This window comes from Saccopteryx bilineata, chromosome 3, assembly GCF_036850765.1.
Source record: "Saccopteryx bilineata isolate mSacBil1 chromosome 3, mSacBil1_pri_phased_curated, whole genome shotgun sequence".
Lineage (NCBI taxonomy): Eukaryota > Metazoa > Chordata > Mammalia > Chiroptera > Emballonuridae > Saccopteryx > Saccopteryx bilineata.
The window spans coordinates 42,807,926-42,833,709 of record NC_089492.1 but is presented as its reverse complement, the minus strand read 5'-3'; the positions used below and the strand labels follow the sequence as shown (position 1 = coordinate 42,833,709).

Here is a 25,784-nt window from a genome sequence, read left to right as displayed (position 1 = left end):
GGTTAAAAACAGTCAGACTTGCCCAAGATCACCCTGCCTGGCTAATCCACACCTATGCTTTTTATTCATATATTAATCTCCCTTCTAAGACACAAATATCCTCATATTACCATCTGGTACCCTTTCATTTGTTACAAAAATTCAAAGGAGTTACCATTTTTCATTCAATGGCTGCCCTTCCTCTGCAGATGTTGACATGACTCCCCTTCTCAGAGGAATATACCCAGGAGGTTAAGCTCCTGCAGCACATATATTTCTCTGTTGTATCATCTCTCCTCATTTCCCTTCTGAACTTCACCTCGGTGATCTCCAATATTTTAATCAAGCCAAGTGTTTTAGGGTAAATAGTGTCTCCCAGTCCCCCCCCTAAAAAAAAGCTCATATGGTGGAGTTCTATCTCCCAAGTATCTCAGAATATGATCTTATTTGGAGATAGGGTCTTCACAGAGGTAACAAAGTTAAAATTGGGTCATTAGGGTGGGCCTTAATCCAATATGACTGGTGTCCTCATAAAAAAGGGAAAATTTGGATATGGAAAAAGACATAGAGTGAAGAGGATGCGAAGAGACGTAGGGAGAAGATGGCCATCTGCAAGCCTGAGAAAGATCCTCATGGCCCCGGAAGGAACCAACCTGCTGACACCTTGATTTGGGACTTTGAGCCTCCAGATCTGTGAGACAATAAGTTTCCATTGTTTAAACCACTTCATCTATGGTACTTTGTTATAGCAGCCCTAGCAAATTAATACACCAGGAAACTAATTTTCACTGAGAAAGGTGCTGCCATCCCAGGACAGAAGGAGTCTCAATGGAGCTTTATTCAGCTATTATACATGCAGCACCCACAGCATCACAGAGGGTTCACCTAAAGGAGGACTGAACCTTCCGCTGGGCTCCAACACTCCCAAGAGGCATTTTTAGACAGTCCTGGCATTTCCCTGTATGTCTGAGTAAGGACAAGAAGTCCCTATGTCCCAGGTCTCAAAACTTAAAATAACTCAATATGTAAGCATTGACATTTTTCCCCTTAAAAAAAGCTAAGTGATAGGTAAGCCTTAAATAGTCAGTTATGTCTCATCCTTTTTGTTTTAAAAAAAAAAAAAATCCGGAGAGTGACGTCACGGAAATGGCGCCGTGAGCAGCGCGTCCGACAGCTCTCCCCTAAATCACAACAAATTTATCAACTAGAAACAGAAAAATTTATCCTCGGAGCATTCCGGAGTTCCACACAAACTAAAAGCGAAAGGACTGTTATCACTTGAATCTGAGAGACGAGGGTGTGGAGGAATCTATCACAGGGACGTTCTTTCAAACCGCAAGGAAGTGCGCCTGTGGTGAGTCAGCCCATATACTTGGGAACCGCAAGCCGCCGCCGCGAGCCACCGCCGCGAGCAGCCGCGCGCGCGCACCCGGTCCGGTTGAGCACCGCTGATGTTCCCAGCGGCCCACACACTGCGAGTGGGGGTCGCTGGCCACCGGTGCCCGGAGCGCCCCATTCACGCGCGTGCCTTGGGCATTCCACGCGCCCAGGGCGCCCTGCTGGCCCGCACACCCAGGTGCTCCATTATCCTGCGCCTGGTGCGGTCCAGCCGCCAGCGGCGGGGCGAGCGGGAGAGGCTTGGGAGATTCTCTCCGTGGGCGGGGCACCTCACCCAGCCATTCAAGCTAACAATCAAGCGTTGGGGGAGGGGCGCGCGCAGGCAGCCTAAAATACCTTCGGAAGCACAGCTGCGTCCCAATCACTGAAATTAGCTTAACCCATGAAATCTGCGCACCCTCGGTTCTATTTGATAAGATCTCTCTCAGTTCAGCGATCCAAGACAAGAGGCGTGATATTTTTTAGTGCCTCTCGCTAAAGGGGCGGGGCAACTTCTGATTGATAGAGCCTCCATATTCAGGGATAAACGCTAACAAGAAGGACTTGGCAGATAATAAGGTCTATACTACACTAGTCGTAAGCAGAGACTAGTGCCTCTTCTTCCCTGCAAAAACAGGCTACAAAGTGTGGAAAGCCTGGGTTGAGAGGTCCAACTAAATGATAGGCGCTGAACAGTCACCTTGACAACAATTGACTCCCACCCCCGCCTGATTACACTGGAGGCCCTGACTGTCAGAGCCTTTCCCAAAGCCTTGCACTGAGTGGGGATAGAGTGGGGATTTCCCAGCTCTTTGAGCCTCTTACTCCCCAGGCAGAAGCAGTTGCAGCCTTATAGCTGGATCACCAGGCTGCTAATTCAGAAAGGGGGGACTAGGAGAGAGAATCCAGGAAAGCAAACTCTCTCATCGTTGGACCCTGCAAACGCCAACAAGCCTTTACTTCCAGCAAGACTAAAGCCAATTATATGACATTGCCATAGAATCCCATCAACTGCAAATCCCTACCTAAGAGTGACACAGGGGCAGAGCCTGGGGTACAGAGTCACCGACCAGGAAGAGGGAGAGAAAAGAAAAAGGAAGAAGTTAACCTCTCAAAATCAAGAAAAACCCACAGACTTTACAACTTGATCCACTAATTTTTTGTTGTTGTTGTTGTTGTTTGTTTCTTCTATCTTTTTGCCTTTATTTCCTCCACCTCGGTCCTTCTATTCTCTTCCCATCTTATGCTTCCCCTTTCTTGAACTACACTACCCATGAGTGTTGCATTTTATTTTTCTTCTTCATCCTCACCCTCCTTTAAGGTTATACTCCAAAACACTTAACTCTCACTCTCTCCTCTTTTGTTTTTTTTTTTTGTCTTGCTTTATTTTGTTTTTTTCTCTTCCTATTTTATTTCTTCCTTTGTTGTTCTCTTTTTCTTATTTTTTCCTTTCTATTCGTTTTTTCTTTTCTCATTTTACTTTCATCCCATATAATCCTCAATCACGAACAAATAAGTTAATTTGGGACTCAAGGCTTTTTTTTGGCTTTATTTCTCTTTTTTGCTTTTGTTTTTATTTTTTTTTCTTTTTTCTTGTTTGTTTATTTTTGTGGCATTTTGGGTCCTCCCAACCCAAGGTCTCCATTGTATTTAGTCTTCGCTCCACTTAATACAACAGATTTTTACTTATTATTTTTATTTTTTCTTCTTTATTATTCTTTTTTGGTCCTTTTTTCTGGTTCCCTCTTATCCCTCTCATTATATCTCTTAGTTGACCATCACTTACAAGCAAATCATCTTATGCTTGTCTAAGATTTTCTTCCTTTTTTTTTTTTTTTTTTTTGCATTTAGTAGGTCCCTACTTCCTTTTTTTTTGCCCCTTGAACTCTTCACCCCAAATCAGGCCCTCCATTATAGGCACGATATTTCCCTGAGGAGGGGAGAGGAGGGAAAGAGAAGAGAGAAAAAAAGGGGGAAATAATAAATTATTACTGTTTTTTTTTGTGGGGTGTTTTTTACCTTTTTTTTTTTTTTTACTTTTTACTCTTTATTAATTCTAATTAGTGCTATCAATAAGACCACCCTCAGATGCCGATAAGAAAGAGGAAATCGAATATTATGGATACAAAAGAAAGAGAGGTAACACAAATAGATGTGGAAAAATCTATGGAGAAAAGACAACATATTGGAAGCCTTGGAGCTAAATGACAGAGAATTTAAAATAGAAATCTTAAAAATACTCAGAGAGATACAAGAAAACACAGAAAGGCAATATAGGGAGATCAGAAAACAACTCAATGAACACAAAGAATATATTACCAAGGAAATTGAAACTATAAAAACAAATCAAACAGAAATGAAAAACTCAATTCACGAGCTGAAAAACGAGGTAACAACCTTAGCTAACAGAACAGCCCAGATTGAAGATAGGATTAGTGAAATAGAAGACAAACAACTTGAGGCACAACAGAGAGAAGAAGAAAGAGACTCAAAAATAATAAAAAACGAGAAAGCCCGACAGGAATTGTCTGACTCCATCAGAAAGAATAACATAAGAATAATAGGTATATCAGAGGGAGAAGAGAAAGAAAATGGAATGGAGAATATACTCAAACAAATAATAGACGAGAACTTCCCAAGCCTGTGGAAGGAACTAAAGCCTCAAATTCAAGAAGCAAACAGAACACCAAGTTTTCTTAACCCCAACAAACCCACTCCAAGGCACATCATAATAAAGATGACACAAACCAATGACAAAGAAAAAATTCTCAAGGCAGCCAGGGAAAAGAAGAGTACAACATATAAAGGAAGGCCTATTAGATTATCATCAGATTTCTCAGCAGAAACTCTACAAGCTAGAAGAGAATGGACCCCAATATTTAAAGCCCTGAAAGAGAGGAACTTTCAGCCAAGAATACTATACCCATCAAAGCTATCCTTCAAGTATGAAGGAGATATAAAAACATTCACAAATACAGAAAAGATGAGAGAATTTATCAACAGAAAGCCCCCACTCCAGGAAATACTAAGGGGGGTTTTCCAACCAGATTCAAAGAACAAAAGAAAACAACACCACAAGTAACAGCTCCACCAAGAACACAATAAAACCAAACTTAAACTGTGACAACAAAGGAAAAAAAGGGGGGAGAGGATGGAGATTAACAGTAGCAAAGGATGATGAAGTACAGAAATACATATAAGATAGGGTACTACAATGAATATGGTAGGTACCCTTTTCATTACTTAATGGTAACCACCCTTAAAAAAACCACCACAAAAACACTTGACTTTAAAAAGGTAGCAACAGAGGAAAGAAGTATGGAACACAAACAAACAAAAACAAATGATAGAAAAACAAAAGAGAAGAATCAAACTAGATACAAAACTAACAGAAAGCAATTTATAAAATGGCAGTAGGGAACCCACAAGTGTCAATAATTACACTAAATGTAAATGGATTAAACTTACCAATAAAAAGACACAGAGTAGCAGAATGGATTAAAAAAGAAAATCCAACTGTATGCTGCCTACAAGAAACACATCTAAGCAACAAGGATAAAAACAAATTCAAAGTGAAAGGCTGGAAAACAATACTCCAAGCAAACAACACCCAAAAAAAAGCAGGCGTAGCAATACTCATATCTAATAATGCTGACTACAAGACAGAAAAAGTACTCAGAGACAAAAATGGTCATTTCATAATGACTAAGGGGAAGTTGAATCAAGAAGACATAACAATCCTTAATATATATGCACCAAACCAAGGAGCACCAAAATATATAAGACAGCTACTTATTGACCTTAAAACAAAAACTAACAAAAATACAATCATGCTTGGAGACCTCAATACACCGCTGACGGCTCTAGATCGGTCATCCAAACAGAGAATCAATAAAGATATAGTGGCCTTAAACGAAATACTAGAACACCTGGATATGATAGACATCTACAGGACACTTCATCCCAAAGCGACAGAGTATACATTTTTCTCTAGTGTACATGGAACATTCTCAAGAATTGACCATATGTTGGGCCACAAAGACAATATCAGCAAATTTAGAAAAATTGAAATTGTACCAAGCATATTTTCTGATCATAAAGCCTTGAAACTAGAATTCAACTGCAAAAAAGAGGGGGAAAAACCCACAAAAATGTGGAAACTAAACAACATACTTCTAAAAAATGAATGGGTCAAAGAAGAAATAAGCGCAGAAATCAAAAGATATATACAGACAAATGAAAATGAAAATACGACATATCAGAATCTCTGGGATGCAGCAAAAGCAGTAATAAGAGGAAAGTTCATATCACTTCAGGCCTATATGAACAAACAAGAGAGAGCCGAAGTAAACCACTTAACTTCACACCTTAAGGAACTAGAAAAAGAAGAACAAAGACAACCCAAAACCAGCCGAAGAAAGGAGATAATAAAAATCAGAGCAGAAATAAATGAAATAGAGAACAGAAAAACTATAGAAAAAATCAATAAAACAAGGAGCTGGTTCTTTGAAAAGATCAACAAAATTGACAAACCCTTGGCAAGACTCACCAAGGAAAAAAGACACAGGACTCAAATAAATAAAATCCAAAATGAAAGAGGAGAGATCACCACAGACATCATAGATATACAAAGAATTATTGTAGAATACTATGAAAAATTATATGCCACCAAATACAACAATCTAGAAGAAATGGATAAATTCCTAGAACAATACAACCTTCCTAGACTGAGTCATGAAGAAGCAGAAAGCCTAAACAGACCAATCAGCAGGGAGGAAATAGAAAAAACTATTAAAAATCTCCCCAAAAATAAAAGTCCAGGCCCAGACGGTTATATTAGCGAATTCTATCAAACATTCAAAGAAGACTTGGTTCCTATTCTACTCAAAGTCTTCCAAAAAATTGAAGAAGAAGCAATACTTCCAAACACATTTTATGAGGCCAACATAACCCTCATACCAAAACCTGGCAAGGATGGAACAAAGAAAGAAAACTACAGACCAATATCTCTAATGAATACAGATGCTAAAATACTAAACAAAATACTGGCAAACCGAATACAACAACATATTAAAAAAATAATACATCATGATCAAGTGGGATTCATCCCAGAATCTCAAGGATGGTTCAACATACGCAAAACGGTTAACGTAATACACCATATCAACAAAACAAAGAACAAAAACCACATGATCTTATCAATAGATGCAGAAAAGGCTTTTGATAAAATACAACACAATTTTATGTTTAAGACTCTCAACAAAATGGGTATAGAAGGAAAATATCTCAACATGATAAAGGCCATATATGATAAACCATCAGCCAACATCCTATTAAACGGCATAAAACTGAGGACTTTCTACCTTAAATCAGGAACAAGACAGGGTTGTCCACTCTCTCCACTCTTATTCAACGTGGTGCTAGAAGTTCTGGCCAGAGCAATCAGACAAGACAAAGAAATAAAAGGCATCCATATCGGAAAAGAAGAAGTAAAGCTATCACTTTTTGCTGATGATATGATCCTATACATCGAAAACCCGAAGGACTCCACAAAAAGATTATATGAAACAATAAACCAATACAGTAAGGTCGCAGGATACATAATTAACATACAAAAGTCCATAGCCTTTCTATATGCCAACAATGAAATATTAGAAAACGAACTCAATAAAATAATCCCCTTCACGATTGCAACAAAAAAAATAAAATACCTAGGAATAAACATAACAAAGAATGTAAAGGACCTATATAATGAAAATTATAAAGCATTGTTAAGGGAAATCGAAAAAGATACAATGAGATGGAAAAATATTCCTTGTTCTTGGATAGGAAGAATAAATATAATCAAAATGGCCATATTACCCAAAGCAATATACAAATTTAATGCAATTCCCATCAAAATCCCTATGAGATTTTTTAAAGAAATGGAACAAAAAATCATCAGATTTATATGGAACTATAAAAAACCCCGAATAGCCAAAACAATCCTAAGGAAAAAGAATGAAGCTGGGGGCATTACAATACCTGACTTGAAACTATATTATAGGGCCACGATAATCAAAACAGCATGGTATTGGCAGAAAAATAGACACTCAGACCAATGGAACAGAATAGAAAGCCCAGAAATAAAACCACATATATATGGTCAAATAATCTTTGATAAAGGGGCCAACAACACACATTGGAGAAAAGAAAGCCTCTTCAACAAATGGTGTTGGGAAAACTGGAAAGCCACATGCAAAAGAATGAAACTCGACTACAGCCTGTCCCCGTGTACTAAAATTAATTCAAAATGGATCAAAGACCTAAATATAAGACCTGAAACAATAAAGTACATAGAAGAAGACATAGGTACTAAAATCATGGACCTGGGTTTTAAAGAACATTTTATGAACTTGACTCCAATGGCAAGAGAAGTGAAGGCAAAGATAAATGAATGGGACTACATCAGAATTAAAAGTTTTTGCTCAGCAAGAGAAACTGATATCAAAATAAACAGACAGCCAACTATATGGGAACTGATATTTTCAAACGACAGCTCAGATAAGGGCCTAATATCCAAAATTTACAAAGAACTCATAAAACTCAACAACAAACAAACAAACAATCCAATAAAAAAATGGGAAGAGGACATGAACAGACACTTCTCCCAGGAAGAGATACAAATGGCCAACAGATATATGAAAAGATGCTCAGCTTCATTAGTTATTAGAGAAATGCAAATCAAAACTACAATGAGATACCACCTCACTCCTGTTAGATTAGCTATTATCAACAAGACGGGTAATAGCAAATGTTGGAGAGGCTGTGGAGAAAAAGGAACCCTCATTCACTGTTGGTGGGACTGTAAAGTAGTACAACCATTATGGAGGAAAGTATGGTGGTTCCTCAAAAAACTGCAAATAGAACTACCTTATGACCCAGCAATCCCTCTACTGGGTATATACCCCAAAACCTCAGAAACATTGATACGTGAAGACACATGTAGCCCCATGTTCATTGCAGCACTGTTCACAGTGGCCAAGACATGGAAACAACCAAAAAGCCCTTCAATAGAAGACTGGATAAAGAAGATGTGGCACATATACACTATGGAATACTACTCAGCCATAAGAAATGATGACATCAGATCATTTACAGCAAAATGGTGGGATCTTGATAACATTATAAGGAGTGAAATAAGCAAATCAGAAAAAAACAAGAACTACATGATTCCATACATTGGTGGAACATAAAAATGAGACTAAGAGACATGGACAAGAGTGTGGTGGTTACCAAGGGTGGGGGGGGAGGGAGGACATGGGAGGGAGGGAGGGAGGGAGAGAGTTAGGGGGAGGGGGAGGGGCACAGAGAACTAGATAGAGGGTGACGGAGGACAATCTGACTTTGGGCGAGGGGTTTGCAACATAATTTGATGACAAAATAACCTAGACATGTTTTCTTTGAATATATGTACCCTGATTTGTTAATGTCATCCCATTACCATTAATAAAAATTTATTAAAAAAAAAAAAATCCATTGCCTGACCTGTGGTGGCACAGTGGATAAAGCGTTGACCTGGAATGCTGAGGTTGCTGGTTCAAAACCCTGGGCTTGCCTGGTCAAGGCACATATGGGAGTTGAAGCTTCCTGCTCCTCCCCCCTTCTCTCTCTCTCTCTCTCTCTCTCTCTCTCTTTCTCTCTCAATCTCTCTCTCTCTCTCCTCTAAAATGAATAAATAAATAAAAATTTTAAAAAAATCCATTAAGGGCTTGGAATTAATTTAATTTACCCTGTTCTAAAGTTGAATCATGAATTTCTAAAGAACAAAGAAGGTACAGAAGGAGAGGACTCCAAAATTTGTTTTCAAATGCCATAGGTGAAAGGATGTGATGAATTCATCGATACCAAACAGCACAAATATCCTGTGTGCCATTTATTTCACCTCTGCATTGTAAACTGCTTAGGAGCAGAATAAATGACAAAGCAAGGCCAGACATGCATAAAGACCAGATGGAACGCTCACTAACCCATTGGTCATCAAGTAATGTTCAGATCGTCATGCCCCCTTTGGTCCCACTCACAAATCTCTGGCATAATTATATCATTTTAAGGTTTAGAAAAATCACAGAGGATCAGACCAATTGCCACTCTTGACAAATTGGGGACCCAAGGAAAGCGGCCATTAATAAGCTAGAAACAGACAGGCATAAAATCAGGGCTCCTGCCTAGTACTCCAGGCTGATTGCGAGGGAGGGAGGAAGGAGGAAAAGGAGATGAGGGTGTCCCCCCACCCTGCACACACACAGATAAAAGTCAGCACTTTTTTTCTCTCGCTAAACTTAACAATATAGATATGCCAGTCTTTCAGTATATAAAAAAATCTGGATTTACAAATACATAAAAGTGGGGATGATTATTTGTTTTATCATTAGATTCATGGTTGGGTAAATGGGTTCTTGGGAGGATAGGTGGCTCCCCTTCAGGGCTTAAAATATTTTAAATTTATATGATCAGCTTAAACATAAACTACTGGCATAATCATTCTTATCAAAGAAAAGGATAATGAGTTCTAAGGAATGTTTATTCCTGACTGGTTTTTTTCCTACCTGACATTCCACAGAGGCAGCGAAGGAAGGGGCAGCTGGGGTGAGGAGCCCTTTCCTCAAACTCACACAGGGCAACCCAGCACTGGATGAAAGTATCATCCAAACTAGGTGGGAGGGAATCACCCACGTGGATACATGGGTACAACACAAGTCTGTTCCACCACAGTACTTCCCTGACGGCCTAAGCAGGTTGCCAGTAAGGACGTCAGCATTGAATTCCCTGAAACGTGCAGGCTTGTACCACAGAAACTGGAGGAGGCAGGCAGAGGCAGGCAGACAAAGGACTTGCTTCCTTCCCTATCTAGCAGAACATCACAAGGGCTAAAGAGGAGTGTAAGAATTACTGTTTCTCATGAAAGGTGGCATAATTATGTTTGACAGTGTGTTTCTTCATGTATTGTACAACACTTCTTTGTGTATTTTAAAGTATATAGATCAGTATTTTTTAAAGATAATAACATCACAGATTCTGGCCTTAGAAATTCAGTATGAGGTAAATCCAGATTAGATCTCATCCCATTGGGTTTAAACATTAAGATTTGATAGGGGGAGGCCACTTTCTATAATACTAGTTCCTTTATAAGGTGACCCTGAGGCAAGATTCTAAGGAGCCTGACTGGTGTTGATGCAGTGGATAGAGTGTCGACCTGGGACATTGAGGTCCCAGGTTTGAAACCCCAAGATTGCCACTTGAGTGCAGGCTCACCAGCTTGAGTACGGGGTCACCAGCTTGAATGTGGGACAACTGACATGATCCTATGGTTGCTGTCTTGAGCCCAAGGTCGCTGGCTTGAGTAAGGAGTCACTGGCTCAGCTGGAGCTACCCTCACCCAGTCAAGGCACATATGAGAAAGCAATCAACGAACAACTAAGGTGCCGCAGCTATGCATTGATGTTTCTCATCTCTCTCCCTTCCTCTCTCTCTCTCTCTCTCTTAAAAAAAAAAAAAAAAAAAAAAAGATTCTATGGACAAAAATGTGTAATCATGCTCAAGTATGACAGGTTAACTCTCTGGCTTTTGTAATGAAATCATAATTGACAACTGGGATGGGCAAGAGAGGAAGGAAAAAATAAGTTTAAATTCTAGTTTATTAAGAAATACCATACCCTATGAAATCTCACTCAAGTTAGTGTTTTATAATTCAAACTGCAAAAACTAGGTAGAATTTTGTGAGCATTTACTAAGTTAAGCACTTTGGACAACTTATTTCATTTAAATATCACAATTCTATAGAGTAGGCCCTGCTGTCATCCTCCAGGGCAGGAAAGCAAGCTCAGAGAGGCAAGGAAGATCTGAATGCCAAGACCAAGCACGGACTCTCTCTGTGAGGAAGACGTATTCATCTTCAGTTTAAACATTCTTTAAGAGCACAAATCTATCATTTTCATTTCTTTGTTTCTTCATCAAGAACTGTATAGGTTTTAATATTTAAAATTAATTAAAATATGGAAAGAAATTATTGATTCAGAATATCATGAATAAGAAAATGTAATATGTCAGTTTTATAGAATATTTTAAGAGAAATTGTTTTCTTTGTGCCATAATACATAATAAACAAGTATAGCTTGGACTGTTGCATATACTTAAGTGAAAAGTCAACTTTAGTATAATTAATATCTCAACCACTGAGTGATTGTTTTTATTAATATTTCTTTACCTAATGTAGACATTTCTGTTTGTTCACACAGTTAACCTTGGTAAACAGATATTCCTCTAACAAACTTCAGGACCTCTTTCCTTCCTTAATCAATGAATAGGCTCCAGAACAACAAGCCACATTCTAAATTTGACACCAGAGATTTCTAACCAAATGCAATTTTATGCCAATGAATAAATCTATATATTTCTTTCTATCCATGTAAACTATCACCTATAAAGGCACTAATGTGTGGGCTTTTGAAGAAAGGAGCAAGATGGTGGTCAGCTTTCATTCTGAGTCATCTCTTGACCTGAAAGCAAAGTGTGAGCACACTCTCCTTTCCAGAGACTTCTTCTGACAATAGAACAGGAAGTTGAGTTGCTCACAGGACATATTTTGCCTTTTATAAAAAAAAGAGAGACAGGAAGTACCAAAAATGAAATCTTCACCTTGAACAACAATGACTTTTCAAGGGTTCATCTTACCAAGTTCTAAACGATGCCACACCCACATCTCACTAAAAGATTTAAATATGAAACATAAGAGGCTTTTAAATACTTTTAAAAAGTAAATCCCAATTGTTTTATCATTCTCTTATATTGTTAAACCCCACTTCCTTAGTATAGAATTAGTTGATGTCTTGCATAATAAAAGATATAAAATTATTGCAGTATTATGGGGTTTTCCCCCTTAGAGAATGAAAGAGTAACTTCTCAATTCGACCTAAGTCACCTACTTGAACTTTCTGATGGAAAAGAGTACTAATAGCATGGCGTTCTTTACATGCTTATCCAATTTGCCCTCAAACTACATAGTTAGGCAAGTATCTCCATTTTATGGATGAGAAAATTAATGATCAGAGAGTTCAAGCAATCTGCTTGCTTAGTACCTGCCGACTGGCAAATAATAAAACTGGCCTAACCCACAGCCCAACCCTGAAGACTCATAAACTATATATAGCCTATAAACCATGATAGACTCTCACTCAGTACAAGACTCATTTTGTTTCCTGATGGGAGCTGAATGCATCCATTTCCTTTGTCATCAAAGCATGTACTTTTTTCTATACTGCTTACAATATATTTCTCACTTGCTTAGTTTCTGAAGAAAAATAAAGACAAGCAAATATCAGAGAATATATTGTCCTTCCAATTTCCTACTCCACATCCCCCATCACAGAGAGCATCGGTCCCTAGAAAGTCACCATAATAAAGAAAAAACTGGAACAGAGGTAGGGACTGAATCTTTGAAAGCACTTACGGGCAGTATGTGACTTGACATCTCAAAATAATCACTCATTAGCAAATAGTATATTCACCAGTCAGCTGGAAGAAGTACCAGAAACCAACATACACACACACACACACATCAAGCCTTGTTTTCTCAATTGTGAAAGCAGGTCTGTCACTCTGTTTTCCATTGTTATTTTAGTGCTTTTAAGAAAAATTTCTTTGCTCTCATGCATTTCTCCTCCCCTGAGGTATCCCAGACAGTTCTAAGAATTCCAAGTTGATTCTCATTCTCTGAGAAATAGTTAGAATGTTCAAGTTTTGAAGACCACATCTAAGAAAAGACAAGTTGTGAGAATGAGATTCCAACCTCAATTCCTAGGATACAAGAGCCAGACATCTTAAGACTAGACACTCTCATATTTTAATCACAGAGAATAGGTAGTAATCATTTAAACATATAAAAACTCAACTTTTCCTTAATTCTACTACCAAGTTTGATTCAACCAAAGCCACTTCATCAAATGAATGTGTGAAAGACATAGTAGACAAATAAAAAGAAACTATTTAAGAAATTATGCTCTGCAAGCATAACTTGTCATACCAAAAATAAACTTCCCTTCCCAGCACCCCTACATAGCACCCCTCAAGGAATACATTTGTCCAGAGACTTCTTAAGTACCCCTTCCACCATCTATTTTGTCATGTTAAGGAATGTTTTATCAACATAGTTAAGATGTATTAACACTTACCTTTCTGTAAGTAAATACCAAAATTTGTTAGAAGTTATTTTCTTTCATTCAGCTGTTGAGGCTCTTGCTGGGAGTTGAGTATCTCCCCAGAGGACACTCTGTATGCTCTGCTTCCCCAGAAGCCTCTCCCTTCACCTCAGTCAAACATTAACCACTGACTAATTTTATTGATCTTCAGCAACCATAGATGTCATAAAAGGTATTATTACATTTACTCCAGGAAAGAAATGGGTTTGTACCCCCAAAAAAGTTAATTTGCAATTAATACATCTCAACACAGAATTTTTTAATGTAGAGAAGTAAATTAGAAGACAAGGAAAAGTTAAAGTGCAAAAAATTTCTGTATACTCAACTATCTCTTGAGTATGAGTGAGCTTCAGGGCATCAAAGACAAGAGTTTCATCCATATTCCATTCCATCACCCCAAAACTTAGCAGTGTTGGAGCAGAAAACTCAATTGGCAAATATTTGAGTAGATTCCATTTCAAACACAGAATGCAGGGTGCCATGTCTGAGCCATGACGCAATTCATTGATAACCAGCCACAAGAGACATAGGAAATGACTCAGAGGGTACAACCAACGACACAATCTGGCTGCACCTGTTTCTGAGATCCCAGGGTTCCCTTCAAAGTCTGCATGAAATAGCCAGAAGTAGCCTTCACTTAAAACATAAACCAAGTCCTTTGTGGAGGAGAGACTGTTCCATGACATGACCACTAACTATCTTACAAGCTGGACTCAGGCCAGAAGAGGGGTTGTTTTCAGCAAAACTCCTTTAGAGACTATTTGATTGTAATTGATATTCATTCTGATATTGATCAGCTCTCCTCCCTTTCTTCCTGCTATATGCTGGTTCTTGGAACAGGTTGTTGTCCTAAACTGGTCAATCATGTAAAGTAATTTATCATACATGGTAGCATTAACATACTAGTACCCATGATTATCCCCGACTTTCCCCTATATAATTCTTTGACATGTGCCAAGCTATGCAGGGATCCGTTTCATCTTGCAACCACCCATGACATGCCTTACATATGTAAGTTTCCTTTATCAATTCTATTAATCACTAGGCTGGACAGCCTTTCTTCGGTCTTTCCCTGCTTTCTGCTTACAGAGATAAATTTTCAGTCTCAGGACTTTTCCCCAAGTCTGCGTGTACAAATATCCTTTTCCTCATAATTCTGATCATGGATTTACCTAACAGCAAATAATTTTTTCCACTCAAAATGAGATTTCCAATAAACAATAAATAGCTTCAGATTTATTAAGTCAAGGCCTCTTTTAGATTGATATCTGATCCACACCCCTCAGTCACTTTGCTAATCTATACTGAAGATGAAAAGGTATTTTTGTGTCACATATGTTACACTTTCCATGTTTCTGTTGGCCTTCTGATATTCATTTCTGGGCTTCTCTTGAGCTGTGTTGTGTTTCCCATTTGTCTCAAGGTGTGCATCTGGCACAATGAAAGCACAGGAACACAGTCCACCCTCTAGATGGGCTTCCTCCTTCCCGGATCCCTTGAGAAGACTTCATGACTGCTCCAAGCCTCGTTTATATTGGGGATACTGAAAGTGAAACCATCTAGTCACATGCCAGCGGTCAGCACACCCCATGAACCAGCAGGTCCAGAAAGGACCCTTCTTCCTTTGTCTTACTGCCAACATAACTATGTTTAGGGAAATGTGGACAGTAAGGCTAAGCAATTCTCAAATTCTTAACACCTCTTTCTTCCCATTGGCCAACTAAAATGACCTTGTTCAATAAAATCAAATAGCTTCCACCTGTGTGTTTTACATCCTGGAAACATTGGCAAACATCTCTGTGGCATTGCTCTAAAAGTTTTTGTTTGGAAACTTTTCAATAATGTATATAAAAAGTGATTTTAAATAAGGAAAGTGACTTCTCATGATACTTGATACTATCAATAGCTCTCCCTGAATCTCCCTTTACCCTTGATTCCTTGCCAATATGCCTGGTTTTTCTTCACCTTCTCTGCCAGTCCCATAACAGTCTTATGTGTGGGCTCACGAGATGTCTTGTCACCCACTCTGGAAGGCTGATCTGCTCCAACGTCTCAAGTTTCTCTCTCTAGTCCAGATCTCTCCCTTATTTTGAGCTCTAGTCTTTCATATCCAAGTACTTATTGCCACAGCTCTACCTACATGTCCCATATGCACAACAAACTGAACATACCCAAAATTAACCTTATAATTTTAATTCCTCCCAAACTGATCTTCCTAGGATACCACCCCTACATGTTAATCCTGGCAGTCATCAAGGCTTAGTCAGAGAGTATGCTGTGATTGATTAGTAATTCCTGTCATGGGTACAAATAGGAGACTAGCAATGCATATGCCTGGGATTTCCCCCACCTTGCCTAGGACTTCTGTGACTTGGATACTAGGAGCTCAATAAATATATCAATTTCCCTTCTCTGCTTGTGAGTCTATCATAAAACACCAGAGGGATTGACTCTAGTAATGTCCTTAAGAAGTATTTCCTTGCAAAAAAAAATAGTATTTTCAATAAATAGTAATGAAACAACTACACATCTATGTGCAAAGGAATGAAGTTAGACTCCTATCCCATACCATTCAGGAAAAAACAACTCAAAATGGATCAAAGTTCTCAATGTAGCAGCAAGAAAGTAAATCTTTGTGATGTTGGATTTGGCGATGGTTTCTTAATTGTAATTTCAAAATCATAAACAACAATAGACAAAAAACAAATTAGACTTCATCAAAATTAAGAACTTTTGTTCTTCAAAGAACACAATTAAGAAGGGAAAAGATCAGTGAAACCAAGAGCTGTTTTCTGAGAAGATAAACAAAAATGATAAACTTTTAACCAGACTTATAATAGAGAAAGGACCCAAATAAATAAAATTAGAAATAAAATAGAAGTGACATGGACACCACAGAAATACAAAGGATTACCACAAAATACTATGAACAATTATATGCAAATTAAAAAAATGGACAACCTGGAAGAAATAGAGAAATTCCTAGACAGATACAATTTTCCAAGATTACATCACGAAGAAAGCAGAAAATCTAAACAGACCAATTATCACCAACAAAATTAAATCAGTAATTAAAAACTCTGAGCAAACAAAAGTCCTGAGTCAGATGGCTTCCCAGGAGAATTTTACCAACCTAAGAAGAATTAACACCTATGCTACTCCAAATATTCCAAAAATTCAAGAGGAGGGAAGGCTCCCAAACTCATTTTAAGAGGCCAAGATTACCCTGACTGCAAAACCAGACAAAGACATTACTAAAAAATAAAGAAACTTATAGGCTAATATTCCTGATAAACATAGATGCAATAATCCTCAACAAAACACTAGCAAACCAAATTCAGCTATACATTAAAAAGATCATACACCATGATCAAGTAGCATTTATTCCTGGAATGCAAGGTTTGTACAATATATGCAAATCAATTAACATGATATACCACATAAACAAAATGAAGGATAAAAATCTTATGATCATATCAATAGATGCAAAAAATAAAATAAAAAGCTTTTGACAAAATCTAGCATCTGTTAATGATAAAAAAACTCTCAACAAAGTGGGAACAGAGGGAACATACCTCAACATATCTCAACATAACAAAGGCCATTAGGACAAAACCACAGCTAACATAATACTCACTAGGGAAAAACTAAAAGCATATTTTTAGATCAGAAACAAGACAAGGTTGTCCATTTTCACCACTTTTACTCAACATAGTAGTGGAAGTCTAGCCATGGCAATCAGACAAGAAAATAGAATAAAAGGTATCCAAATTGAAAAGAAGTAAAGCTGACATTATTTGCAGAGGACATAATACTGTACCATGCAGAGTGAACATTAAAAATTAATAAACCACTAGCACTAATAAATTAATTTAGTAAACTAGCAGGATACAAAATTAATATTAAGAAATTAGTTGCATATTTATACACCAATAATGAACCATCAGAAAGGAAAGTTTAAAAAACAAATTTCATTTCCAACTACATAAAAAAAAATGAAACACCAAGGAGTAAATTTAACCATGAAGATAAAAGTCTCATAAAATTATACGACATTAGATCCTGGCTGGTTGGCCCAGCAGTAAAGCATCACCACGTGTGTGGAAGTCTCGGGTTTGATTTCCAGTTAGGGCACACAGAAGTGACCATCTGCTTCTTCACGCCCACCTTCTCTCTTCCCCTCCCACAGCCATGGCTCAAGTAAACAAGTTGATCTAGGGTGCTGAGGATGGCTCCACAGTCTCGCCTCAGGCACTAAAACAGCTCAGTTGTTGAGCAACAAAGCAGTGGTCCCAGATAAGAAGAACATTAGCTCCAGACAGGGGTTGCCGAGTGGATCCCAGTTGAGGCACATGTGGGAGTCTGTTTCTCTGCCTCCCTACTTCTCACTTGATTAAAAAATATATATATGTATATATATATATGACATTAAAGAAATAAATTGAAAAAGATACTAATAAATGGAAGTATATACCATGCTCACAAATAGGAAGAATTAATATCACTAATATGTCCATACTACCCAAAGCAACCTATAGATTCAATTCAATACCTATCTAAATATCAATGAAAAATTTCACAGAACTAGAACAAATAATCCTAAAATTTATATGGAACCACAAAAGACCCAGAATAGCCACAGCAGCTCAGGCACTACAGATTGGTAGTTACAAAATTCATGGGGATGTAAAGTACAGCATAAGGAATATAGTGAATATTATAATAATTAAATATAATGCCAGATGTGTCCTGGAATTATCAGAAGGATAATTTTATAAATTATGTGTCTAATCACTATACTGTACACCTGAAACTAATATAAAATAATATTGAATATTAACTATAATTAAAAATAAAACAGGCTTTTCTGCTTCCATAATTTAAAAAAGAAAAAGGTAAAAAGACAACACACAGAGTGGGAGAAAATATTACAAATTACATATCTGAGAAGAGAATTGTATTTAGAATATATGAAGAAATGTTACAGTTCAATAATAAATAGACAAAAACCCAGTGAAAAATGGACAAATGATCTGAATAGACATTTTTAAAATAAGGTATACAAATAACCAACAAACACATAAAAAGATGCTTAACATAATTAGGCATAAGCAAAATGCAAAGCAAAATCACAATAAGATACGACTTCATACCTATTAAGATACACCCACTAGGATGGCTATAATAAAAAAGATAATAAATATTGGATGTCTGACCTATAGTGGTGCAGTGGATAGAACATCCACCTAGAATGCTGAAATCACTGGTTCAAAACCTCGGGCTTGCAAGGTCAAGATACATATGAGAAGCAAGTACTATGATGCTTCCTGCTCTCCACCTCCATGATGCCTTGCTCTCACTCTCTCTCCTCTCTCTAAAGCCAATAAATATAATCTTTAGGAGGAAAAAAAGATAATAAGTATTGAACAAGATATAGAGGAATCAGAATCTTTATACACTTCTAATGGAAATGTAAAATGATTCAGCCACTTTGGAGAACAATCTGATAGTTTCCTCAAAAACATAAATATAGTTATCATTTCATCCAGTGATTTCACTTCTAAGTATCTATCCAAAAGACATGAAAATATATTTTCATACAAAAACTTGTACATGAGTGTTCATGGCAGCATTATTCTTAATAGCCAAAAATTAAAACAACACAAATGTTTATCAACTGATGAATAAAATGTGATATATTCATATAATATAATATTATTTAGCCATAAAAAGGAATAAAATACTTATACATACTAAAACATAAATGGACATTGAAAACATCATGCTGAGTAAAAGAAGCCAGATGGAAAAGGCCAAATACTACAATATATGATTCTATTCTTATGAAATACCTAGAATAGGCAACTTTATAAAGATAGAAAGTAAATTAATAGCTGCCTGGGGTCAGGAAGTGTGTTTGGTGGGTGACAGATACGGGTTTCTTTTTGAGGTGATGAAAACGTTCTAAAATTTATTGTAGTGATGGTTCCACAACTCTGTGAAATTACTAAAAACAGTTTAATTCACTTAAATGAATAAATTTTATGGTATGTGAATTTCATCTCAATAAAGATGTTACCAAGGAAAAGGAAGCTATATTTCCTACAACCAATCCACCCTGACATGAATACACAAGATATGGGCTAAACATTTTCGGTCACTTCAAACCAGTCACTTCAGAACAGGTTATTTTTGTTTCATTAACATGAATGTTTCAAAGTTTTTCATCATTTTATTTCATTTATTATTTTTTTATTTTATTTAGAAAATTAAATATAATGGGATGACACTGATCAGTAAGAGTACCTAGGTTCCAAGCAAACATCTCTATAGCATTTCGACTGTTGATTATGTTGTGTGCCCATCACCCAAAGTCAAATAAATCATTTTCCATCACTGTATATTTGTCACGTTTTACTCACCTCCCCACAATTCCCTCTTTTCATTTAAATACATTCAATTTTGCTTATTATTTGATCTTCCCTTTTATGTTCTACTTTTTAAAATGTGAGTTAGAATGTTTCAGTACATGAAGATTGTCTTTGCCCTGAGTAGAGAAGGAAGGAGAAAATAAGGTGAACCATAGGACCCTTCAGCCGCTCTCCCTGTTTCAGCTCAGGTAAACTTTCAACTCACTTCTCACCCCAACAAGACTATTTTTCCACATGTAATTCAAGAAATGGGCCAAAATTTTCCCCCTTATAAATCTTTCCACTCAGAATAACGGTAAGCCTAGTTCTAGTAACAACCCAGGAGAATTTCTGGAAAAGCCTTGTTATCTTAAGCCTGTGATTTTCCTTGTGCTACATGATAAAACACAGACACTGATATCTCACATCTGCAATCCACTCAATTCCACTGCCTAAACCTTTCCTCAGGAGAGCTCGCAGCACAGAGGAATAAGGCAAGTCCAGCTTACCAGCAGTGAGTGCTTACAGTCTGCCAGCCTCCCTATAACAAGGCCTAGAGGAGGCCCAGCAGAGCAGACTTAATTAAATAAATGGGGTCCCACTTGCCTCACCTGCTCCTTCCTGGTTTGAACCTGATTAGATTGACCAGTGTTTCACAAATACAGAATTCCAGAGGGACTATTTTTGTTTTGTTTTGTTTTGTTTTTTATTCCCACATCTTCCAAATCCAGCTCCCTAAGCCTGAGAAACAAGGGGATTAGCCTAGAACCAGTATGTTGGGAAAACAGTTATGTTAGGTTTGCTCAATTGTACTTTGCCTGATTAGTGCATGAGCACTTGGCAACACCACATGTGTATAGTCTATGAAAGGCTATGGGTGCTTGCCCTCAGGGCAGATTGTGGATTGCCTGCCCACCATTGTGAGGGGCCATTTTGCTGTTCATTTGCCTGAGAAGAGGTGTTCACTGCCTGTTTGCTTGTATGCCATTGCAAAACTCTATTAAACAAGAATGGCCCAACACTTTCCTGCTCCACAGTTCCTCTATGGTCTACCCAAACCCAGCGTGAACCTGCCTGGCCTCAACCACCAGCATTACATCTGGTGTAGTGGGTAGGATTTGGATCAGATCGACATAAAGCCACCAACACCCTTTAAGGTTAGGATAGAGGAGTGGTCATTGTTCTCCAGTATATGGTTCCCTGTGGCTGTTCTGTTGGGCTGGGTGTGTCTTACAGCCCTGTGAACACAAACGGAAAGCTCTGTATGAGAGGCCATCTGAAGTCAAAAGCTCCAGGATGAGATGTAGACTGAGCTCCAACAGTGGCTTGAATTGCAGCAGTTGCTGGAGAAGGAGTCTGACTGCTCTCAGAGCTATAGTGTGAAATGCAAGCTGAGCACCAACGGTGCCTGGAACTGGAACAATCGCTGGAGAAGGAATTACAGGTTTGTGAGCTGCAATTTGCCCTAGAAGGTGAATGTTGGCAAAGAAAGTTGTTAGAGAAACAACTGCAGGTTCAAGAGCTCGAGCTTAAGCTTCAAGGCAAGAGCCAGCAACTGCAAGAGCTGAAGTGGGCACTGCATCTGTGCTGGTGGAGTGGCTTGGAGTCGATGGGAGTAGGCATTTCCAACTTCTCCTCTTCTGAGGAGGAAATTCAGGCTGAAACTGCTGTCCACTGAATCAGAACCTGACCAGTGGTCACCCAGAAGGTAAAAACCCAGCAGCCAAGAGTCCTCAAGGGCAAACACAACCCCCTCTATAGGTAGTTGAGCACTCTGTGGTCTGGACCTACACTCAGGCAGAGCTGAGAAATTTGGGCAGAAACCCACTGAGCGCCTGACAGCCTGGTTGCTATGGTTGTGGGACATTGGGGGTGGATGGCATCATGCTCTCTGGAACAGAGATGGAGAAATTGGCCAACATTACTATGCACTCTTTTTTGAGGCAGCACCTTCAGAACTATCATGACAACCCAGGAAACTGTACCGTATTAGAATGGGTGATGGCTGCTTTTCTACAGTCTGGCAGAATGCTGGAGACTTGCCAGGGGCAGTGAGTCAGAGGCAGTCATATTCTGAGCTGAAGCAGGTCCTCCAGGTACTAGGTATGAAGAATGCTATTTTCAACCTGAGGTCCTGTGGGCCAGATGAGGAAGTGGTTATGGCAGAGATGAGGAACCTTATTCTCTGTAGTGACCTGTCAGCCCTTTTTGGGTCACTAATGGCTATTTTGGGCCCCTATGGGGGGAAGCCTGTCAATGCAGTTACACAGACAGTGGCAGATTTGGGTGAGATGGAGGCAGCACGGAATCATAAAGCCGAGGGCTGCTGTCTGTGCTGCCTCCCTCCCCACCAACTAACAGGAGAAACCATCCTGTGAAGGTCACCGAACACAGATGTGGGTAGATCTGATTGTGACCGGGGAAGATAGGGAGAAGTTAGATGGCAGGTCTAATAAAGTCCTGTTAGAGCTTTGGTGGCAGCTTGAATTGGTCCAAAAGTTCCAGCCACTGAAAAAGCAGGGACAGCAGGCAGCCCTGGCAGCTGCCAAGAAAATGGCTGGCATTCAGGCTGTATGGTTGTACTATTTCTTGTTGGAAACAGCTGTGGGAAAGAAGGGCTCCGCAAGACTCTTTCTCCCAGTTTGAATAGGGGAAAGACTGAAAAACCCACCTATTTGGATGAGTGGGGGGGTGCAAAGGCCTCATGTGGAATTAGCAATCCACTGGTCCCCTTCTAATGTGCAGCAGGTGTTGGCATTAGAAAATAGCAGGTGTTTTTTTGCTGCTGCTGCAGCAGCAGCAGCAAAAGAACTCTCAAGGTGACACAGACCTTGAGTGTGTCTGACTCCGCCAGGCCCTGTGAGCTTGGACCTGAGGAGTTTGGGTGGGGCTTGAGGCAATGGACAGAGTGCTTATGGAAAGGTGCTGAGGTCTGTTATCAAAGAGCTCTATGGTTAGTTGCCTGTAATGGACCTTGACCTTGGTGATTCTCACAGACAGCTGGGCTGTCTATCGTGGGCTGGTCATTGAATGGTGTAATGGACTCTTGAAGCAGGGACTGTGATGAGAGGGGGCCACTGGCTCCCTTGTGGGATGGATGTGCAGCTTGTGGACAGGGATCCTCAGGTTATGACACAGTTCCGTTCCTATGACAGTGATATAACCCAAATTCTGGTGTAAGTCCCCTAGCCTAAGTAAATTACCTATCCTAACACTGTTGTAAAATCATAATCTAGAACATAAAAACACAACTAAACTACAGAAAAAAGAAAAGAACATAAATATACTGTACTGTAGTAACAAAAAAAAAATAAATGTAAAAAAAATCCCTTACCCTTTATTCCTGTGGTTGGCTTGCACACTGTAAGGGGCATTGCAAGGTGGGAGAGAGTGACTTATTGGGAGGAGGAAGCTGGAGAGGCAGGAGAACCTGCAGATACTGGGTCAGGAGAATTGATTGCCTAAGGAACATGCAAGAGATGCTGGAGATGATTCTACCTGTGCTACAGGTGTTTCATCTTGAGAAGTAGCTGAAATAGAGGGTACAGGATCTGTTGCAGGCCTCTTTACCTTCTTAAAGAATTATTCCAGGCTAGTCTGTAAGTACAATGTAGTCCATAAGTGTAACACTAATGGTGTAAGCTGCAACACTCACATCTCAATTATTTAAAGTTTTTATGGATGTGAGTGTCATAAACTGGAAACATCGTATTGCAAGACTATTGTAACCCAAGGACCCCCTGTAAGAGAGACCCTGATGCAGGGGGGGGGGGAGCGGCAGCACCTGGGGAGGCCCTCTTGCACCGGAAAGCTGCTCCCATCCAATGACAATTTATGGTTTCAATGGACATAGCCCTGGACTCTACAGGCACCCCCCCTATGATGGGTGGCCTTGTTGGCACCATGGTGTAAAGGGCTAGAAGTGGGTCTCCAGTTAACTCCCTGGACAGAGTGCTCAGGGAGACATTGTGAAAGGCACCTTTGTAATTGTCATTTTTGGTCTAGCTTATGCCTTTGTAATTTGGTTGCTGCCGTCTATACTGTTTCTGTTTATGTAATGTACCTCACTTCTCACACAGGGACCATCACAGAAGATACCTGTCATATAAACTGTGAGGCAAGCAACCCTAAACGGGTGGATTGTTGGGAAAACAGCGTGTTAGGCTTGCTCACTTGTACTTTGCCTGATTAGTGCATGAGCATGTGTCAGCGTCTATGTAAGGTTATGGGTGCTTGCCCTGCCTGCCCTCCACTGTGAGCAGTTCATTTGTCTGAGAAGAGGTTTTCCCCTGCCTGTTTGCTCATCCACCATTGCAAGACTCTATTAAACAGGAATGGACCAGTGCTTTCTGGCTCCACAGTTCCTCTACCGTGTGGCCTCGGCCACTGGCATTACACAGCATTATATACAAATAAATGTACATGACAGATGGCTATATCTTCTCTAAATTACAACTATATACAAGAAAACCAATAACAGTTAACAACACAGGACTTGACTAAAAGTTAACCAAAATCTACCACTGTTTCCTATCCCCTGAAAGAGTTTTATGAATACAAATAATAAGTTTTTAGTACCAGGGTTCTTAACCCTGGCTGCATGGAATCATAGGGATTGTGATTTGATTGGTCTTTGGAGAGACCTGACAACAATCATTTTTAAGGTTCTCCTCAGTGCCAACAGCTGAGGTAGAGAATCTCCTGGTTAATGTTGACCCTTTCCCAGGCAATCTCCATAGTATCTTATTTTATCTTCACAACAACCCTGTGGGTAATTATTATTACCTTACAAATAAGGAAATTGAAAAACAAAGAAGATAAAAGTATATTCTCCAAGGTTTGACTCTAGGTCTGAACTTTTTTTAAAATCAAAGCACTTACCAGCTACCCTCAGCTGAGCTCCAGTAACAGCGCACTGAGCATGTCTCTGCATCACTCTACTTTCCTACAAGGAACAGCAAGCAGACAGGGGTGGCTCAGGTCCCCTAAGCAGATTGATCAGCTCTCAGCTCCACAGCTAAAATATCAATGCTTCTACCCCAATAACATTCCCACCAGCAATTCCTCCCATTTCACCTTTTCTGTGAGTTCCATCGCTGGGAATCTTGATAAACTTGCCCAAGTAGATTTCCATGAACTGACAATACCAACCACTCTGTCCCAGGAACAAATCTTCTCTCCAGCTGATATTCTCTTAGATTTCTTCCTGACCTCCTTTGTCATGGAGCAATAATATCACTTGGCTGACAAATATCTAATCAGTATCTTTCAGCTGGTCTGGAGGAAGTTCACCATCTCCCAGAGCTAAAAATAAAAAAGGTGGTTAGCTTTACTGCAGCTCAGCTCAGACAAGCCAGGCCTGATGACCAATATTGTTCAACAATGCCAAGTGCACCTTGCCCCCAGCAATAACTGAATTATTCCTGACTCAGTGGGCTTTCTAAAATGTACCCCTTCCCGTGACAGAACATTCTATTACTGGGGTATCATATGGTTCTCAATAAAACAATGCTGAATTATTGACCTTTGTTCTGGAATTTAACATTGATTTATAAGGACCTTTTACTCTAAACATTCATTTTCTTCTATCTTTGGAATACAGAGCTCTTTGGTCCTTTTCTTTTCTGGTCATGAAGCACAGGAATGTAGGGAGAATTACCAGGGGAGCCAGTCCAGGGGTCTCAGTGTCGGTGGCATATTTCCAGAGCCTGACACAAGCAATGAGAACTCACTTCTCACATCTTCATTCAGATATCTAATAAATTTTAGTCTACTACTATTC

At 39.1% G+C, this 25,784-nt stretch overlaps 1 protein-coding gene across 2 annotated transcripts in view; it reads right to left on the bottom strand.

The window, feature by feature from the left end:
- The window catches only part of CDH17 (cadherin 17), a 102,099-nt gene extending 76,873 nt beyond the window's left edge, over positions 1-25,226 (bottom strand). The window contains exon 1 of one of the 2 annotated variants that reach the window (XM_066266056.1): positions 25,079-25,226. The gene's annotated coding sequence lies outside the window, so the exon portion shown is untranslated. Of the gene's footprint in view, positions 1-13,565; positions 13,696-25,078 lie in introns of those variants that run through there. The other variant, XM_066266054.1, reaches the window with a different exon arrangement.
- Between the last annotated feature and the right edge of the window lie 558 nt (positions 25,227-25,784).